The sequence below is a fragment of the Euprymna scolopes genome, chromosome 8, assembly GCF_053919585.1.
Source record: "Euprymna scolopes isolate OS-2025 chromosome 8, ASM5391958v1, whole genome shotgun sequence".
NCBI lineage: Eukaryota > Metazoa > Mollusca > Cephalopoda > Sepiida > Sepiolidae > Euprymna > Euprymna scolopes.
Window position 1 is genome coordinate 8948175 of NC_136489.1, and position 20179 is coordinate 8968353.

Consider the following 20179-nt stretch of genomic DNA (forward strand, 5'->3'; position numbering starts at 1 on the left):
GGTCCAAAGATACACACCGGAGGCACTCTCTCAATTATTTTATATTGTTTAGATGTACCACCGTCGAGTACAACCTGGATGATAACAATCTAGGAAGGATTTAATTATGTTGAGTATTTGTCACGAGATACCGTATAATCTGATTTTCCTTAGAATACCTTCATGCCATGCTGTGTCAAAAGACTTATATATATATATATATATATATATATATATATATATATATATATATATATATATATATATATAAAGTCACCGCTCTGCTACCCCGACCGTTGTCTAATGAATGATTTATACGTTCAGAGATTACAGTTATGATATCTGCTGTGGAACGCGCTTGCCTAAATCCATATTGTTGTTTGGTCAGAAGTTTCGCATCTGTAAAGTGATAGACTAGGGCTTGGTTAATTATGGACTCCAATATTTTGGCGAAAAGTTGGAGAAGGCTACCTAGGCGATAATTTAATGGGGCAGTTCTTTCGTCAGGCTTCTTGAAAACTGGTACCACAGAAGCAGTTTTCCAGCAGTCAGGAAAACAAGATTCTTTAAGGCACTTGTAAAGTTTGGAGAGAAAGTGTGCTACTTTGGCGCAGCATTTTTTAACAGCACATCCGGGATGAGATCAGGTCCACGTTCTTTTGAAGGGGCAAGATTTTTTTATGATAGCATGCACCTGAGAAGCAGTGATTTTCAGATCCTCTAGTGCGACGCCTGTCCGCAGATTAAAGTCAGAGAGGGGGTGGTTAGAATGGTCTACTTTGGAGATGGGGGAAAATCGACTGGCGAGTATGTTAGCTTTCTCGCTGTCTGTGCAAACAACCTCATGATTGTTGGAAAGTGGATAATTGTTGATTGCACATTATTTACTACACTGTTGTAGATTTTCCAGAAATAACGGGGTCCTAATGTCCGAGCGTTGGTGCATTTTTTGGTGGTTACACTAAATTCTCTCTTAGCTGTTGATATTTTTTTTTTACAATTACACATTCTTTCTATATACTTCCGTTTGTTTGAACTGGAGTTAAGTCGGGTAACTCTGTTTTAAGCATATTGTTTTTGCGCAATGGCAGCTGCACAAGTAGGAGTAAACCATTGGGGAAAGTGGCGCGTATTTCCTTACAATATATCAGTTCAATTAATTATGTCAAAACGCACTTTTATTCCTTTTGATAGATTTATTGTTTCTATTTTTTTCTAATGAGTAAAGGACAAACTATATTCACTAATTGATATAATAATACATGGTGTATTTTGCGCTCGAAACAAATACGCCAAGAATCGTAAATGTCAACTAAATTAAAGGAATAAATTGCAGGATTGGTGAAGATCGTGAAGTTTTGAATATAGATTTTGTCATTCATATATATATATATATATATATATATATATATATATATATATATATATATATATACTAGTATTTAAGCCTGGCGTTCGGATGTGTGTGTTGAGCAAAGAAAATAAAAGTAGTAGTGGGAAGGCAGGCTCGGACACGTACCACAAAGGAGGAAAACACGTAATAAAAAGCGTGACGTGTTTGGTGTTAGGCCACCGCCGAACTGGAAGTGACGAAGGTTTAAATTATGCAAGATAATCGAAAAAAGGGTATAATACTCACACATATCGGGGAAATAGCGACCCTTCCCAGTAGAAAAGTTCACATTTCAGAGTGAAGAATTTAATTTTTATAGCCAATTTTTCGGTACTTTTCGTATGAAGGGTGGAACTTCAAAAATAATACTGATCTTTAGAAAATCCGTCACCTCTGCCAAAAGTTTTAGGAAGACATACAAACATACATACATATATACCTTTACATATTTGTAGCTAAAATTTGCAACCCAAACCTATCAAAAAGTAAGCCCTATCTATGAATGCCCTTTATGTAAAATTTGAAATGTGTAGACTAGAAATTGTACGAGTAATGTGGTAGAGACTGTAGAGGGCACGTTTTTCAACGTTGACCTTTATTATGACCCCTTACCATTTAATTTTTTGGGCTCAAATCAAGTTATAAAGTTAGATCCATATCAAAGGGACCTATCTAAAATTTAAAGTTTTTTGACACAAAATTGTCGAAGGAGTGTTGTAGTGTTTTAAAAGGTCATATCCTGGAAATCTGACACCTTAACAGCAAAATTTCTGACCGACACCTGATTACGAACGATTTCCTTAATCTCACTACCCAGTATATCAAATGGCGAGTCTGTAGACTGAACATTAACATAGTAATTGTGAAGGGAAATGTACACAGGCACAAAGACAGACTGACACTTTCACTTTTATCTCTCTCTCTCTCTCTCTCTCTCTCTCTATATATATATATATATATATATATATATATATATATATATATATATATATATATATAGAGAGAGAGAGAGAGAGATATACTACGCACGCGGGACATGAACTTGGAGCACGGGAGGGAGGGAGGCGGTCACCAACAAGGTTATCCTGCAGAATATGCGGCAAACTGTGCAGGCCGGGTGGGGCTATGTGGAATCATATGCGGACTCACTCATACGCCATCATATCGTGAGGGTTGGCCGTCTTCTGTAAAGAAGTGGCAGTCACCATATATATATATATATATATATATATATATATATATATATATATATATATATATATATATATATATACTAGCAAAACTACCCGTCGTTGACTGGGTTCAAAAACAGCCTACAGAACATGGACTCTGATTTATGAAAGTATGATAGGTTATGAAAAGGAAGGGTTGTAAAGAGTTAGCTTCAAATTTGGAGGTATCAAAACAAAAGCAAAATGTGATGAAAGTAAAAATAAAATAGATAACCCCCACACTTTATTATACTATACTTGTTCACACTGAAACACTTATCACAATTTTCTCTGGATTTATATTAAAAAACCTTGTTAAAATTTGTGGGACAGACGGCCACAGAGACAATTTCTCTGCGGTCAGGCGCGAACGAGCACCCCATAATTTTATCATACCATATTTCTTCAAGCTGAAAGATAATTATCAAAGAACTTACTTAAGCATAAAGATAGGAAAAATCTTTATTAAACTCTGTGCCTATTTCCATTCTATGGAGACCAGGTGCGAACGCAGACCCCACAACTTTATTATACCATCCATATTTAAGTTGAAACATACTTATCAAAGTATTCTTATGTACATCTATATCAAAAACCCTTGTAAACGTTTTGTTTCATTTATTTAGTTCCATACTTTGGTGGATAGACGCGAAGGCAGACCCCACAATTTTTATGAACCACCGTTCTGCCAGATCAAACATACCCATTCATGATCCTCGATACATTTTCAATCATTATATGCAATCAGTTTTTTTTCTTAATATTCAACCATATATCTGTGTTGATCTTACCCCCCTGCTCTACAAAAATCAGAGGCGACTTCCAAGATTTCGAGACTGCAGCCTACACTATGAGGGAAGACGGCTTTTGTCGGCGGAAAACTATTCTCACGGAGTCATCAATGTCTGCTGAAGAGTTTGCGTAAACTCTGCCGTTCTGATTGTTAACAGTCGCATCAATTGTGAAGAGTTTTTCATCAGAAAAAAACGATCTCTCGCGCTGCCGTGCCAACCTTCAGTTCTCAAAGAAGAAGCTTTGCTCTTTCAAGTCTCTTGTGCTTTTTGGCAGGTGTGATGTACTGTCTCTTTCTCATCTTGTAGGGGGACAACTGGAGATCGTTTTTTACGATGGCTCTCATCGAGGTCACGCTCAGATTCATGTCTTTAGCAATTTGTCTTGCAGATCTCTTCGGGTTCCTCCTTACCCCCTCTCGGACAGCTTTAATCACCTTCTTTGTTCGAGCAGTGCAAGGTCTTCCACTCCTAGGACGGTCTTCAGATGTATCAAGTTCCTTAAATCTGTTCACAACAAGGTACACGATGGATTTAGCCACTTTCAAGAGCTTAATAATCTCTGAGTTTGTCCTTCCCGCGCAATGAAGCTTAATTATGGCCTCTTGTTTGCTCATTTTTCTGAAAGTTGGAACAAAATTATTTTAATATTTTTGTTGAAAATAATTAGATCAATAGCTAGACTAAATAGTTACTTTATTCGAAAAGAGAAAAATTGATTTTAACAATATTTAATTTTAAAACTAAAAATGGTCCAAGGACTTTCTGTTAACCGTGTAGGTATTTTGTTCTATGCTCGCGGATCAAAGTGTGGCTTAGTCGCGGGCTTCGAATCCTTTGACTAGCCGCGCTCATCACTTATGCGAGCGAAAGTATATAACACTCGTATTTATCGGTGATAAAAGTATTATGTTGTTCACACCGGAAAATACTAGTGTTTTATACTTTCGTGCTCGTAAGTGACGTTGCGTCTATATATATATATATATATATATATATATATATATATATATATATATATATATATATATATGTATATATATATATATATATATATATATACAGAAAGAGAAAGTGAGAGTAAGAGATATAGACATAATATTACTGAGTCACCCTGAGGTTACCAGTGTCTTTTTGCTACTGTCTTTTAGCTTTTGTCTTGTTTTATTTTTTCTTTTATTCAGCAATGCAATTTAAATAGAATGTACGAAGAAAAATGCTATCAATAATATTTCAGTGTTTCTGTTCGGAGCCTTTGAGTCGGTATGTGAAAGTGATACATCAACATTTCTCTATTCTCTGCAGGTGTTGACGGCTACACAAATGCCACGAAAATTCCGAAACCATCGCAGATTCAAGAGAAATTAATGTTGGCAAAACAATCTTTCAAAGAATTTAAATAGAAATTGTTGGAAAAGACAGTGCAACATTACGTAAACTATTTGTTAATCTTACAAGAATTCTTGATAGTGCTGGGATATTTTACGCACAACAAATATCGCATTCGCTATAAATTCTGAGCTGCAAAATCGGTGCATGCTGAACGTTTTAAGACAGTTGTAACTGAACATCGCACCAGGCTTGTATTAGTGATTCTCTGTAGTAAATATAAAACAATTTGTTTAAAGACAATTTTAACATAATTATACGAACATTTTGGATTTTAATTTGAGTCTACCTGTCAACACTATTATTCTGAATTCTTCTGAGAGGGACATTGTCTCCTATCATTATTTCGATTTCATAATAACTGACCTTACTATATATTTTCATCTAATTTTTGACACTTTATCCTTTAATTTATATTTTAAAATGTGTTCCGCATTTTAGTAACTTATAGTACAACAAACATGTTTAGCATGCTTCAATTAATGCCAGTATCGGCCATTTTAATGCCTGGCTATTATATTCATTTGCTAATACATTTTCTTTGATGAGAAAAATGCATTTCTTTCATATGCATCATCTTGAAAAAAATCCAACTTAAGCATCTTGTCGAAAATAAAATATATTCCCGAAAAGATCAAATACTAGTGTATTTAGGTATTAATTATTAATATTGCAATAATTATGTCAGTTCTTTTAATAAACTCGATTTCTAACTGTGAATAATTTAAAGTTAAAATAGAACGTCAGTCGCTTAAGCTCGCAGCGCAGATCAGGATGTTATAATGATTAGATCATTTTTTCCGAGTGATACGACAGTGAGACATTAAATTTGTAAAGTTCAACGATATTTTTCGACTATTAAAGCGTGGTCTTGAGCTTAGTTTCTCTTCTGCTGGAGTCAGAGACGGCTTCTTGGCCGGGTTGAACTCTTGCGCCCAGTAGTAATAGTGCCTTCTTTTCCTAAGGACTCTTGAAAATATGAAACACTAGTGTATTTGGGTCTTTGGGTATCAAAATATTATTGTAATAATTACACACATACACACACACACGCACACACACCCACACACCCACCCACACACACACACAGACATATATATATATATATATATATATATATATATATATATATATATATATATATATATATATACATATCGTACTGATTAGCCTGGTTTTTCTCACTCCATTCTATTTGAATTATTATTATCTGAATACCAACAATACTAAGATACAAGCATGGACGTTTTAATTATTATATAAATACTGAGGTTTGTATTATTTCTATACAATTGTAAAGCTTCAAATAGTAAATAATTAAACTAAAGACTATGGTGGCAGATGCGAGTAACGGTGGGGGTAGATACTAAAGGAGGATGAGTTGGAAGAGAACGACATGTTTTAATAACCCCCAATAAATATATGGGTTTCCACTCTCTTCCCCTTTTTTTCCTTCATAGATTCTTTCCTTTTCCTCCTCTTTTTTTTTTGCTTATTTCTCGTTTTTCTTGCCTTTTTTCTTTCTTTTCTCTTTACAAATATATGTAGGGATTATAGTGAGAGAACGTGGACGGGAAAGAGGGCAACATAAGTTGCATACTTTCTGAACACTGCTAATTCGAGTCATATCAAAAGCATATTTATAACGGAATAATTTCGGTTAAATCCAATACAATTTTCGCATACATATTTCAAAACGTGTGTCAAATTCACACTACTCTGCTATTTGGTCCTATACAAAACAGATATGGTAGGGTTGTGGGAAGATATCACACAAGCAAAATATACCGTTTTTAAACCGTCTTGCTGTATTTTCGTACATTCGAATCATTTTTTTTGTTCCGATTTTAACAACATTAGACCGAAGATCCTGATATTTGCTTTTTCTGACGTGGAAGGCCTGATATTTTCATTGTAAACTTTGCTTTAGAATAAGCTGGATCGTCTAGTTACTAATAACTCGCTGACGGAAACATGATGTGTAGCTACATATTTCTGCTCATGTAAAAACATAAAATATATACCTCACCCTCTATCAGTATTGAACATTTTCTTATCAACCTAGTTAAACTAATTAGTAACGTTCTATTTGGTAAAGTATGACATGTATATATATATATATATATATATATATATATATATATATATATATATATGTATATATACATATGTGTGTGTATGCATGTATGTGTTTGTGTGTGGCTGTGGTTGTTCTTGTTTGTGATACTTTTTGAATAATTCAATTATATATACGAAAGTGCATTTTTCCTAAATGCGAGTTCGGAATAATTTCTCCTTTTGACCACTTTTGGTACCCTTAAATCGGGAGCGGCATTTGTATTATTTTTAAAACAATTATCCAATGACACGTGTTACGTAACGTAATGAGCCGTTGACGACGTGTTTCGTAACGTGATGATTCGTAGACGACGAAAGACGCGTAAGTAGATAATAATATTTTAAAAATAATATATATATATATATATATATATATGTATATACATATAAGTGAATTTAGTTTACAAACATATGGCTACACATAAGCATACATGTTTCAGCGAAAACCCAGTAAGGGAATCACCTCGTCAGGCCAAGGAAAATTCTAGCTGTTTCAACTCAAACATTGTCTATTTATAACTAGAACTACATCATATTTAAGTTTAAAGGGGGAGACAGGGCCTAACGAGAAAGTATATACATTAAAATGTGATCATCCAATGTGTTAATTATATTAATTAATTTATTTTTTTATTGTTTTTTTTTAATTTATAGTGCGTCAAGAGTTTCAAGTAGAGTTTCAATATTATCAGTAAATTCCTAGTTCAGTAGGTAAGTTGTGTAGAATAGGAACCCAAGATTTAAAAAAGGGAACGGCTGTATTCAACTGTAATATGTACATCATAAGTTTAATTATATATTAACATTAATATTAATCAGTTAAAATATATAGTTATGTGAATAATTCATTAGGCCACTAACGTTTAAAATGAAATAAATAGTTTACGTTTTTTGAAAAAGTTTACGATATAATCAATAATTAACGAAATAATGTCAGTTATATTATTCATTGTAAATGCTAACGTTTATAATAATTAATTTTGGCTCTGTCTAAACATTGAGAACTCTTTTGGGTGACACACTTATATATTTTGTTTTAAACAAACAAATAATTACTACCAATAATATATATATATATATATATATATATATATATATATATATATATATATATATATATATATATATATATATTGAGTACCCGTGATACGTGGGGCAGTATGTTATATTAGCTACGGAATTCATATATGAGCGTGACACTTGTGACGTAAAGGAAATACTTCTTTTGACATAACAGAAACATTTCAATTTAAGTATATTAAAATGAAAACAGTATATAGATAGATTTCTATAAGTCGTTCTGTTTATTATAATTGATTGTTTTTGAAAAAAATACAATTACTGAATTATAAGTGGCTGGCCATACTTATATGTAACTGAACAGATACCATAGTACTTATTATAATTAACTTAAAATTTGGCATATCTGCTTTTCTTTTCGTTTTTACATCGTTCATTTCTGTATTAAGTTTAAGTCATTTTACACCCCTTCTTCCCATGTTAAATAATACTTTTAAAACAATAACGTTAATATTTCAGCGTTCCAATTGTTCTTTTGTTGTTTGTTTATTGTAAACCCCACTCTTCGCATGTTAAATAATAATTTCGAAATAATAACGTAAACATTTCAGCGTCCCAATTGTTCTTTTGTTTTTGTTTTTTCGCGTTTAAATTAACCAAATAAAAAAAATGTTAATACTGTTTTTTTTTACATCGTTAATTTCTATATTACCTTTAAGTTATTTTAAACATCCCCTCTCCATGTTAAATTATAATTTTGCCCCACAACTGAGAATCGAAACCAAAATGTTTAGATTACTATTAATTTTGACATTAATGCCTGAGCTATGCATACATGTTTGCATCAAGGCTAAAATTAAAACATTAACAGTAGTTATATCGTGATACACGCATATTCGCAATGAAGCTGATTTCTATAATATTTTTTTTTTAAATTACACCGATTTTCTCCGGCAAAAACCAAGTTCAAAGTTTCGCATTTGTTTGATTATCCTTTATATTGATTTTTATCTCTGTAGACCAAAAACAAGTAAAGGAGTTCTCTAGGTAACATATTTTAAACATTATTATGAATAAACATTATTTTAAATATAAAAAAACCTGTATATATATATATATATATATATATATATATATATATATACATATATATATATATGACGGAAATTGAGGGGGAGAGATAAAGGGAGAGAGGGGGAGAGAGAGAAAGAAATTTCTTTTTGCTATAAGCTTTTTACGCAAATATTACGTAAGTATGAATCATGTAATATATCTGCCTGATATGATGATGAGGTTCTGCCATGATTTTGTCATTGCTTATGACCTCAGTCAGATTGTTCACGAAGCCACCCGTGTGCCCGATACTACTTGTCAGTATGCAAGCCTTCTAGATCTTTTTTCGCACACCTCCCCCTTAGCTATGTTCGTGTTCCTTGCTATCTCCTCTGGGATCCTCCGACCACTCCGTTGTATTTGTTAAGATAAAAATGAAATGTAATAAGTTTTCAGACGTACCTCTCGACCGTACTGTATACCGATACTCTTTGGCTGACTGGGGTAGCGTACGTACATTCATATCTGATAAACCCTTGCATTCTATGTTTTAAAGAGATGTTTCCTCTATAGTATCAGACCTGACCGAATGGCTAATTGTAGAAGTAGACCAATTCATACCATCAAAAAAGTTTAAATACACTTACAGCCAGCCATAATTCTCCCCAAAATGTGCTGTTGCCATCGCGCACAGAAATCACTTTTTCGATAACTACCAATGTAATAGATGTAATGAGACTAAAGCTGCTCTCAAGAGTGCCAACAACCACTGTAAAACTGATAAAAACTGCAAGAGTGTTATGCGTCCATTAAATTCAAAGTAGCTGAGCAGCGGATTGGTTCCTACCAGTTTGGACAATAGCAAACAAGATCCTAAACAGAAGCGCGCGTTTTATCTAAACCATCAGAGAGAGAGAGAGAGAGAGAGAGAGAGAGAGAGAGAGAGAGAGAGAGAGACAAACAGAGAGACAGACATACAGAGAGAGCCAGAGGGAGGGTGGGAGGGGGGAGAACGAGAAATAAAAAACGGGACATGTTATGCGTTCAGCAACGTCTTATATAGTTATTTCTGGAGTCCTCTGGTTAAATGAAATTAATAAAATAAAACAACAGTACAAATATTTGAAATATATGGTTCATGTAATGGAAATGTATCACTGTTTTATTTGAGAAATAGAAAAACATCCTTAAAAATATAGAAAAGGAAGCATAGACTTATGAAGAAAAGTAAGATTTTTATGAGATCATATAAGCATTCATGTATTTTAAAATAGATTATGCAATGCATATTTTTTCGAACAAATTCCAATATGTATTTGTGCATGAAAAGAAATAGATGTAATTTTGTTATGTAATTCATGAATTGATTATATGTGTGAATTATTATGGGAGATGTTTTCTATAGTGTGAGAGAGTCTTAAATTAATTTATGTTATTTTTAATAGGCGTCCATTTATTAATGAGCGTTACCCTATACAAACGTTCGCGTTATTTAATTTTGCTTAAAGTGCTGATTAAGAAAGGCTTCGTTCCGTTTTTTTTTTAAATAAATGTAAGTGTTTTTTCTTGTTTATAGTCAGGAATACGATTTTTCTGCAATGAATACGAGAATAATGCATTCAGAGAATTGGAAATTTTATATCCTTTTTCTGCATATTACAACTTTTCTCTAATCTACGTTGGTTTTCACTAACGCATGAAGAAAAATTTGGTAAGGAACAGTGCATATATCTGCATTGAAACTTCGTTATTTTGGAGATATTTTGTGTGTTTTAAAGTTTGTTTAAAAGTTTCTGATATTGTTAGTATGATTGTATTTTTTAAAATAAATTTTCACCCCAAACAAGGAACAGTGCAATTTTGACGTAGGGGGGCTACTATCGGGGATAAAGTGTTCAGGGACACTATGAAGGGAGTTGAGCAGCAATACATCTGTTTACGTTACACTTGAACTTCTGCATATCAGTACAGTTGGAAAAGCAGAATCCCGAAAGGAAGTTCCAAATACTTGCAGTTCTGAGGAAGAAACTATTGGAGTAAAATTCTTTCTCCCACCGAGGGATCTCTACTGTAAAGGGGTGGGGCTTAGTTGTTGTCGCGTTTGTCGGGGGTAGTCACGTCGAGGAGGTACAAGTACTTTTTTTGTTTTTTTTTACATAGGCGTCACCACTTATCAAGGCCGATATGTCACTCAAGGATAAGGGTTAAAGAGTGTAGAGAAGTCAAAAGGACTATATAGTAATCGATAGTAATGGAAGTTCGGTAAATTTGTTAACTTAAGTGGAACGGCTCATCAGAAACTTGTTCACGTTGGACTTGAAGACAACCATGTTATAGACAGCTGGAAAGCAGGAAAACGGAAGACAATTCCACAGGCGTGCAGTTCTAAGAAAGAAGCTTTGATCATGGAATCTATGTGTAGGTTTAGGCACAGATAAAGAGTGGGGAAAATTATTGATAATGTTTTTAGCTAGTCTAGTTTTTCTTGTGAAAGTTTGGCGAGGGGGACCATAGATTGAAGCTCAGTCGAACACTTTCAATGAAAATAACGCAGAGACATATAGCAGAGACAAACTCGCAACATCTCTTCTGTGAGATAGTGGTTGCAGCGAAGAGAAAAGGGCATCTCCCACCAGGCCACGAAGTCTATTTTGAACCCTATCAGGGCAAGACGAGTCTTTTCTAGCAGCTCTTGCCAATATGGGGAAACAGTATTCCATCCTTGGACGTATCTGGCTCTTATATAGATAGAGAATTGCATCATCAGTGAGATTACTCGATCGATAGAAGGATCCGACCATTTTTCCAGCGGCCTTGGCAACAGATTTGATGTACGTATTCAATTTAAGATCAGGAGTAAAGGTCAAGCGCAGAAGCCTGTCAAAACTTGAGGTCTCACCAAGACGAGAGCCATTCATTTTAATTGATGCCAGATGGGGATCAGAACGTTGATGATGTAAAGATAGAAGCTTGGTTTTAGATGCATTAAAAGTAACCAGCCACTCCTTTCCCAATTGTACAACGTGACCAGGATCAGAGGAGAGAGAATCGGAGAGAACTTGGTCGTTTACTGTCTTAGATGTGCTATCATAGATGGTAGAAGTGTCGTCAGCATAAATGTCTACGAATGATGTAAGGATATGATTTGCAAGATCATTAATGTAGATCAGGAAAAGAGTTGAACCTATCAGAGAGAAATGATTTAATAATTGAGAAGACATTTCCAGCTATACCATAGCTGGAGATCTTGTGAGGTAAACCGCTATGCCATACCCTATCAGAGGCCGTTTATATATCAAGAGCAATTGCCCTAGAAAGGTTGCATCTGTCAAGAGATTCGATAATCCCATGAGATATAACTGTAAGCACATCTGCTGTAGATCTGGCAGGACGCAAACCATATTGTGTGTCACTAAGAAGGTTATTTTTGCTGAGATTGTTGATTACTTCTCTATTTAACACAGATTCCAGCAACTTACTCATGACGCACAGGAGACTTATTGGCCTGTTCTGAGAGGGGGATGAACGATCGCCGTAATTCTTAAATACAGGGCATACTGATGAGATTTTCCAGGGTGATGGGAAGCACTTCTCCTTAAGACAACGTTTAAACAGTTTTGTAAGTATAGGGGCATATTCTGGCTGAAGTTTATTGAGTACCATAATTGGAATTCCGTCAGGGCCGGTTGCTTTGCTGGAATCAAGGTTTTGGATTAGCTTGGCAACATCACATACAGATATTTGTGTATCACATAGTGTGTTTTCTAATACAGGAGGAAATATTGGTGGTTGGCGGCCTTGGTCGCAAAGGGTAGAATTGGCTGCAAAGTTCTTGGCAAAGAGTTTGGCTTTGTCTGATGTTGACGAGATTAACTCAGGTCCATTGATAATAGTTGGGATACAGCACACGCTTCTGTTCAGGATTCTGTTTGCAATTTGCCAAATCTGGTGGGAACCATGCCGATGCTCAGCTACTTTTAACTTGACGGACTGAGCATACAACCCTCTTGCGTTCTTTATTACTTTCTTACAATGGTTGCTGGCAGTCCTGAAAGCGACTTTAGTTTCCATACATCTATTACGTTGCAAGCAGTGGAAAAAGTGATTTCTGTGCGAAACAGCAGCAGCACCTTCAGGAGAAAACCATGGCTGGCTGTTAGCTTGTTGCTGGAACTTTTTCGAGGAATAAAATTGTCTATACCTACAATTAACCATTCTGTCCGGTTTGATACTATAGACCACACATCCTTTTTAAACATGGAACGCAGAGGAAGATCCGATATAAATGTACGGAAACTTTCCCAGTCAGCCATAGTGTATCGATATATTGTACGATGGAGAGGTACGTCTGAGGACTTATTACATTTCATTTTTATCTTGTAGTTCCTCAGAACATTCACCATTTACATATTTGGAGAACAGTCAGAGGGGTGCAACATTTTTCGATGGGGCAGAGGCTGAAACCTAGATGACAGTTCTGGACCAATCATGTGGGCGACTATCTTTTGAATCCTGTCCAGGAGTGAGGGACAAGCAACAGATGTTCCAGCCCAAATGTGACAACAGTAGTCCATACATGGGCGAACGGTGGCCTTATAGATGTACAGGATACTTTCAGGCGTAATAATTTTCTAGCATTATATAGAGAGCCTGCCTTCTTTGCAGCTAACTTGGCAATGCTCTCAATGTATCGATTCCAGCTCATGTTCCGTGTAAATGTTAGGCCGAGGAGTTAAAAAGATGTACTTTCAGGAAATATGTTCTTGAACATTGCTATTTGTGGTAGAGACGTTTTCTTGTAGTTATTGAAGGCACCAAGCTTAGTCTTGGCAGCATTGAATGTGATCATCCATTTTTGTTCCCATTCCACTACAGATTGGAGGTCTTCCCCTAGTGGTTCTTCCATTTCCTTAGATATGTGTTCATTGGTTTTCTCCTCATGCCTGTTATAGAGAGTGGTATCATCGACAAATATACCCATCTCTGAAACAATTTTATCAGGGAGGTCATTTATTAATATCAGGAATTATAAATGCCCAAGGATAGACCCCTTACGTTCTCCCGCATTATATCATATTGTTTAGATGTACGACCCTCGAGGACAACTTTAATTTTTCACTTGCTGAAGAAGGATTTTCATACATCATGTATTCTTCCAGTGATACCATATGATATCATTTTCCTTAGAAGACCATCGTGCCATATCATGTCAAAAGTCATTGATATACCAAGGGCTGCCGCTTTACCTTCCCCTGTTTTATCCAGTGAACGGTATATATGTTCAGAATCTACCGTTAAGATATCTGATGTGGAACGGGGAGGTCTAAATCCATATTTTTTATTGGTCAGGAGTTTAGCAGCTGTTAGGTGTTGGACTAGGCCTTGATTTACTAAGGACTCAAATATTTTGTCGAAAAGCCGGAGGAGGTTAATGGGGCAATAATTAAGTGTATCAGTTCTTTCACCAGTATTCTTGGAGACTTATACCACAGAAGCGGTTTCACAGCGCCCGGGAAAGCAAGATTCGTTAAGGCATGTGTTGAAAAGTTTGGAGAGAACTGGAACAACCTCACCAGAGCATTTTTTAATAGCACAGCCGGGATGAGATCGCGCCCACATGCTTTTGAGGTGTGTAGTTTTTTTTTATGGTACAATGTACCTGAGATGGAGTGATTTTCAAATCGTCTAGTGTGGCGTCTGTCCGCAAAGGAAAATCAGGGAGGGAGTGATGTACAGGGCCCAGTTTGGAGTTTGAAGCAAACCGACTGGCAGGTAGATTAGCTTTGGCGGTTGCCGTGCAAACAACCCCATGATTGTTTGATAGTGGAGAAATCGTTAGTGCCCATTATTTACTACACAATTGGAGATTTTCAGATATTACGGGTTATTAATTTCCAGGACTCGATTCGTTTTCTGGTGGTTTTAGTGCAATCTGTCCTAACTGTACTCTCTGACAATTACTTTTAGCTTCTATATAATGCTAATTGAATTAGACTTATGTCGGTTGAATCTGCGGAACGGATGATGCCTTTGAGCAGTGGCAGCTGCAAAGGCCGAAGTAAAACATTGGAGAGAGTGGGGTTTGTTACAGAATTTCCGTGGGGGGAACATGTGCTTCAATTGCAGTCTTGAACCATTCAGGGGTCTCATTGCACGCTGTTTCGCTGGTAGAGTAAAGATATTTCGCCATGGGGTATCTCTGATGAGTTCCTTGCTGTTTCCCAATCAGTCTTTTTGTAATACTTCGTTGTTTTGAGTAGTGGGTCTCCAGTTTAAGGGTTAGAATGTAAAGTGATGTCTACCATTATCAGAGCGTGATCAGGATCCCAGGGTGGACTGTGGGCATTTGTTGTACAATCATCGGGAAATGTAAGACATCGACCTAGAAGTGAGGCTTGTTGGCCTTGCTCGTCTGTGAAACGGGTTGGAAATGTATACGTCTGAGATAGGTAATGTTATATATAGAAACTATTTATTGTGCTACCCGCTTCGTGTGTGTATGTAGAGAATTCAAGTCAGTTAGTGTGGTGGAGATTTAAGTCACCAAATACATGCACTTGTGCGCTAATATCGAGGAAGAGTGCTATGCCTATGCTGTCAGAGACGTTGTTAATTAAGGTAGCCTGAAGCACATAAAGGTTTGGTCGTCTGATTGTAGTTTTGTTTCTCTAGTCAGGGGGGTACTGCTACATGAAAAATGGCCGTCCCCTTTTTCATGTACGTAAAAATAAAGAGAATTAGTAAATTAAAATAAAATCAGAGGAAACGGAAATCGAACCCTGGAGATAAGTTTTAAAGAACAATAGGTTTTAAATGAAAGGTCTAGTAAATTATCAATTCTGAGAAAATATTGAATAAATACAAATTTGGCTGGAAACAATGCACATTTTTCGAAAGAATGTGCATAATAAAATATGGGTTATATGAATTAGATAAGTTGGTTAAATTCTTTTGTAAAACAGCAAAGGGAAATGGGGAATTTCCTGGTCATCAGAATGTTTGAAAAACGTGCAAATGTCGCATGTTGATGACACGTGAATTATAGTCACGTTGGCCAGACATACATGTGATCCCTAGATATAGGAAAGAGTTAGAAGTTAGAGTTAGTTTGAGAGAGTCAGAGAGTCGGAGAGTCAGACGAGAGTCCGACCAGGGACGCAGAGATGTTCAGACCGAACCTTGGCTCTGTCTGGAAGCGAGAGGATTTTAGAAGAAGAAGATGTAAATAATAAACTTTGAATTCCTGGATGCAAAGCCATTGACCGGTCATATGGAAGAAATAAATAATTATCATGTTTTTCATAACTGCCGTCTTCTGTGTTCATCATTACAACGAGAAAAGGTATTGTCCATTTATGTATAAGAACCATTTGATAAAATCATCATCTTAAAAAAATGTCTTAGAAAGTATATGTGTCAAACTGTTTATGTTATATAAACACTTCCGTTTCATACAGAACTGTCAAAAGCATCAATTCCAATCTCTCGGTCTATCTAACCAGATATCGAATCGCCTCTCAAAGTGTAATTATATGTACTCTCTCTCTCTCTCTCTCTCTCTCTCTCTCTTTATATATACCTGTTTATGTATTCATCCCATCTTTTACAATATGAACATCTCAACAATATGACCACTCACAATGAATATATATATATATATATATATATATATATATATATATATATATATATATAACTAGCATCTATTCCAACAACATGATTAAGACTCTGATCTCTCACTGAGACCTACTCTTCTTATAACATGAGCAACAAAAGAACATTCATCATTCTGATAATAACACCACTACGTAACATAAGAATGTAGACTCCAAGCCCTTGCATATTTCTTTACGAGTCCTAACGGCAGATTGGGAGATAACCAGGCATGATAAAGTGGTTAGAAATAATAGAAGAGTGTAGATTTGTTGCACTTAATGTAAATATATCCGGGGTGTTTATCAGGAGAAATTATTCAACATCACCTACGTTATTTCTGAGCCAGCGGATATTCGTAAATGCAAGCCTCAAGGGAGGAGACATGTTGGTTTTCTTTGCGTTTGGTCCTGTTTTAAACTTACATTTTTCTTGGGCTGTCATTTCATTTTATTTAATTTAAAGTTTCAGTTAGGATGAGCCAGGGCTGCTGGACAGAATATCAGGCATGTAATACAAACAGATCATCAGCTGTCCTCATCCACAAGATGGTGGCCTCAGGAAAGCCCACCAGGGCTTAATGCAGGGATCCTTTCCATGCGCGACATGGCACTACAATCATCCTGATATTATACAACTGTTGATGGAGCAGTCGCTCAAAGCGCTACAAAAGAGTTAGGATCCTGTACTATCAATCGGAAACAACAGCCAGTAAACTGTCAATCCGGTACCCTTACTCTATTATGCAAAGTCAGCACAGTCAATTGCACCGGCATATATGGTACTGAAGCACTCTCACATTGTCCAGTTTAAGGGGATGGGGCATAGCGTCCATTGCCCTAGTCAGGAAAAAGGACAACCTCCTAGTGATTCTGACGAGTCCCTGTGATAGAATCTAATAGGCTAAGAAGGAGTATGAAAGCCAGACGATAGATAGGGCCTATCCCCTCTTTAAGCAGTTTAGGTTGGCCAACCTGTAATTGTTTGAGTCACCAGCTCTAGCAAGGTTGTTGTCCAGGACTGAGAACCTCCCTCCCCTAGTTTTATCTTCCGAGTTTTCCTTCTCCTCCGGATGAGCTAGGAAGATCTACGGACCCATCAGTACCGAGATGGTTCGCCCCGCGCCTGAGTCCTTGTTCAGGTCTTTCTGCGAACCCGCATGTGTAGTGTATATTAATCAGTTATTTAGGTTAATATCTACTGAATAATGCACACTCGTCAATGAGATTAAAAGAACATTACTAGGCTTTCCAATGTTAATGCGAGAGGTGGTCGGTAAACATCCATGCAGTGGAAGTAAATAAATTTGCAACAGTGTTGGTTTCAGAGAGACGAGTTAATTTATTATTAGATATTGTTTTGTAAGTTTAAGAATAGGATAATATTTTAACGTATGATTTACTAAATATTAGAGATTAAGATCTGACCCAGTGTGTTGCAAAATACTGTCTTATTGGTGTGGGTTTGTTTAGAGAAAGTGTTTATTCACTAGAGAACTGCCTGGTATATATAACTTGTACTTATTTATCGTGAAAAGTATTTCTGTTTTTATTCTTAGCAGTTAATATATTACATTTGATATACTGCAAAGCTTGGAAAAACTGTTTGTAGTATTTGAATGCATAGTCTAGATATTTTGTATTTTAGATTCTTACTTTCAGTAAGAAACAAATTATCATAACTGTTTTTCTTTTGTTTTTATGGTGAGAGAAGATATATTTGTAATCATGTATGTGTGTAGATTTACGGTGAACTTTGACATTTAAGACTTTACAAATATTGTGTCAAACTTTATACCGACATTAAACAATTCTCAATATTAACATTGCAACTCTATGTTAAGTTTTCTCATACGGAGCTCATATATAAATTTAACATAAGGTTAAAAATATCTGTATTGTCTTACATCCAATAGAAGGGGAAGAGTGTATTGAAAATGACGTATGCGTTTCCAATATATTCACTCATAAACAATTCTCTTTATATCATATTCTACACAAAAAGAGTAAGTGTTTTTTATGAGATACTAAACTTAATCCTATACTTTTATATTGAAATATAATCCGGCGCACTGAAGTTTTTTTATTGCAAACATAAAACAATAATATATATATATATATATATATATATATATATATATATATATATATATATATATATATATATAATTGCACACAGATTCATATAATCAAGGTGCTGCCGGATATCTCATCAAACTAAAGAAAAAATGTGGAAAGATGTATATATTTGATTGTTACCAGCTTCTTTGGATTTATTACAACCCTCTTTGGATCATTTACCTGCCGATTACCAAGAGCTTCCGGTCCTGGATATGACCTTAGACTATATCCAATGGGGAGGCCAGATTGCGGGCTTTGGGGAGTGTGGAGTCACCCTTTAATTCCCATTGCTCCCAGGTCTACTCTAACCCGGAGTGGTAGTACCTATTAGGGTCCCAACTATGGGTTAAACAGAAACCGACTTCAAAACAACAAATATATTCTATTAAAATTGTTCTTCAATATATTTGGATTCGGGATTAAATCACCTGAAAAGGGTTGATATGTCGTAAAACAAAGAGCTTCCATTACAAGATTTAACACACACTTTCGATTTGAAGTTCAATATCCTTTTTGCTTTCTGTATCACTGTCCAATTCCCCTTATTCTATGTAGACAAAATGATTTGAAAACTTTTAATTTAATTTTCTATGTTTATTAACTTTAGTAAATTAGATGCAATATTTTGCTCCCGAGTAGATGTATAAATATTGAAAACCCATGTGTAACGGAAATATGTTTTACTACACTGTATTCTTGCAAAGAACAAATGTTCTATATTTGAAAGTAAACTTTTCTAAACACAATTTTTAAATTCCCAAATTATGATAAATAAGTATAGCACAAACAACATTCGCCCCTCACGACAATCGGATATACCGATAGAAAGCGCATGAGAAGTGTATGGCAGAACAACAAGGATTAGCAAACTCAGTTCTAAATCATTCATTGAATGCTCCAATAATGCCCACATACAACAAAAAAGTAAACTACAAAAAAAATCAGTAGTCTATACAAAGTCACATCTGTGTTCACAATACTAAAAATAAAAGATAAACCTATCCAACACCAACCTTAGTGAAAACAACACAATTCTTTAACCTTGGCCCCAACTGCCATCTCTCTAAGTATTACGACTAAAACGGTAAACTATGTGAAATCGAAATTCTATACCAACAAACCGTAGACCTAAAAAAAAAAACAGAATAAAATCTCCATACACCATAAAGCCAAAGATCTCTTAAAAGTCTAAGGATATAAAAATCGATAAAACACAGACAACTGCATCCCCTTTTAAATTCAAAGCTAAACGAAACAGCTAAATATGTCTAAAACAATACCGACATCAATATACGAATGACACACAGATCCAATAAAACCGACATGAAATAAACATCATTCACTGTGATACAACAAAATGTATCCCACTAACAGAAAATCCCACTAAAACACAAATTAACCATATTATAACAGCAACAACGCTGGACATGGAACAACAGAACTTAATGAAAT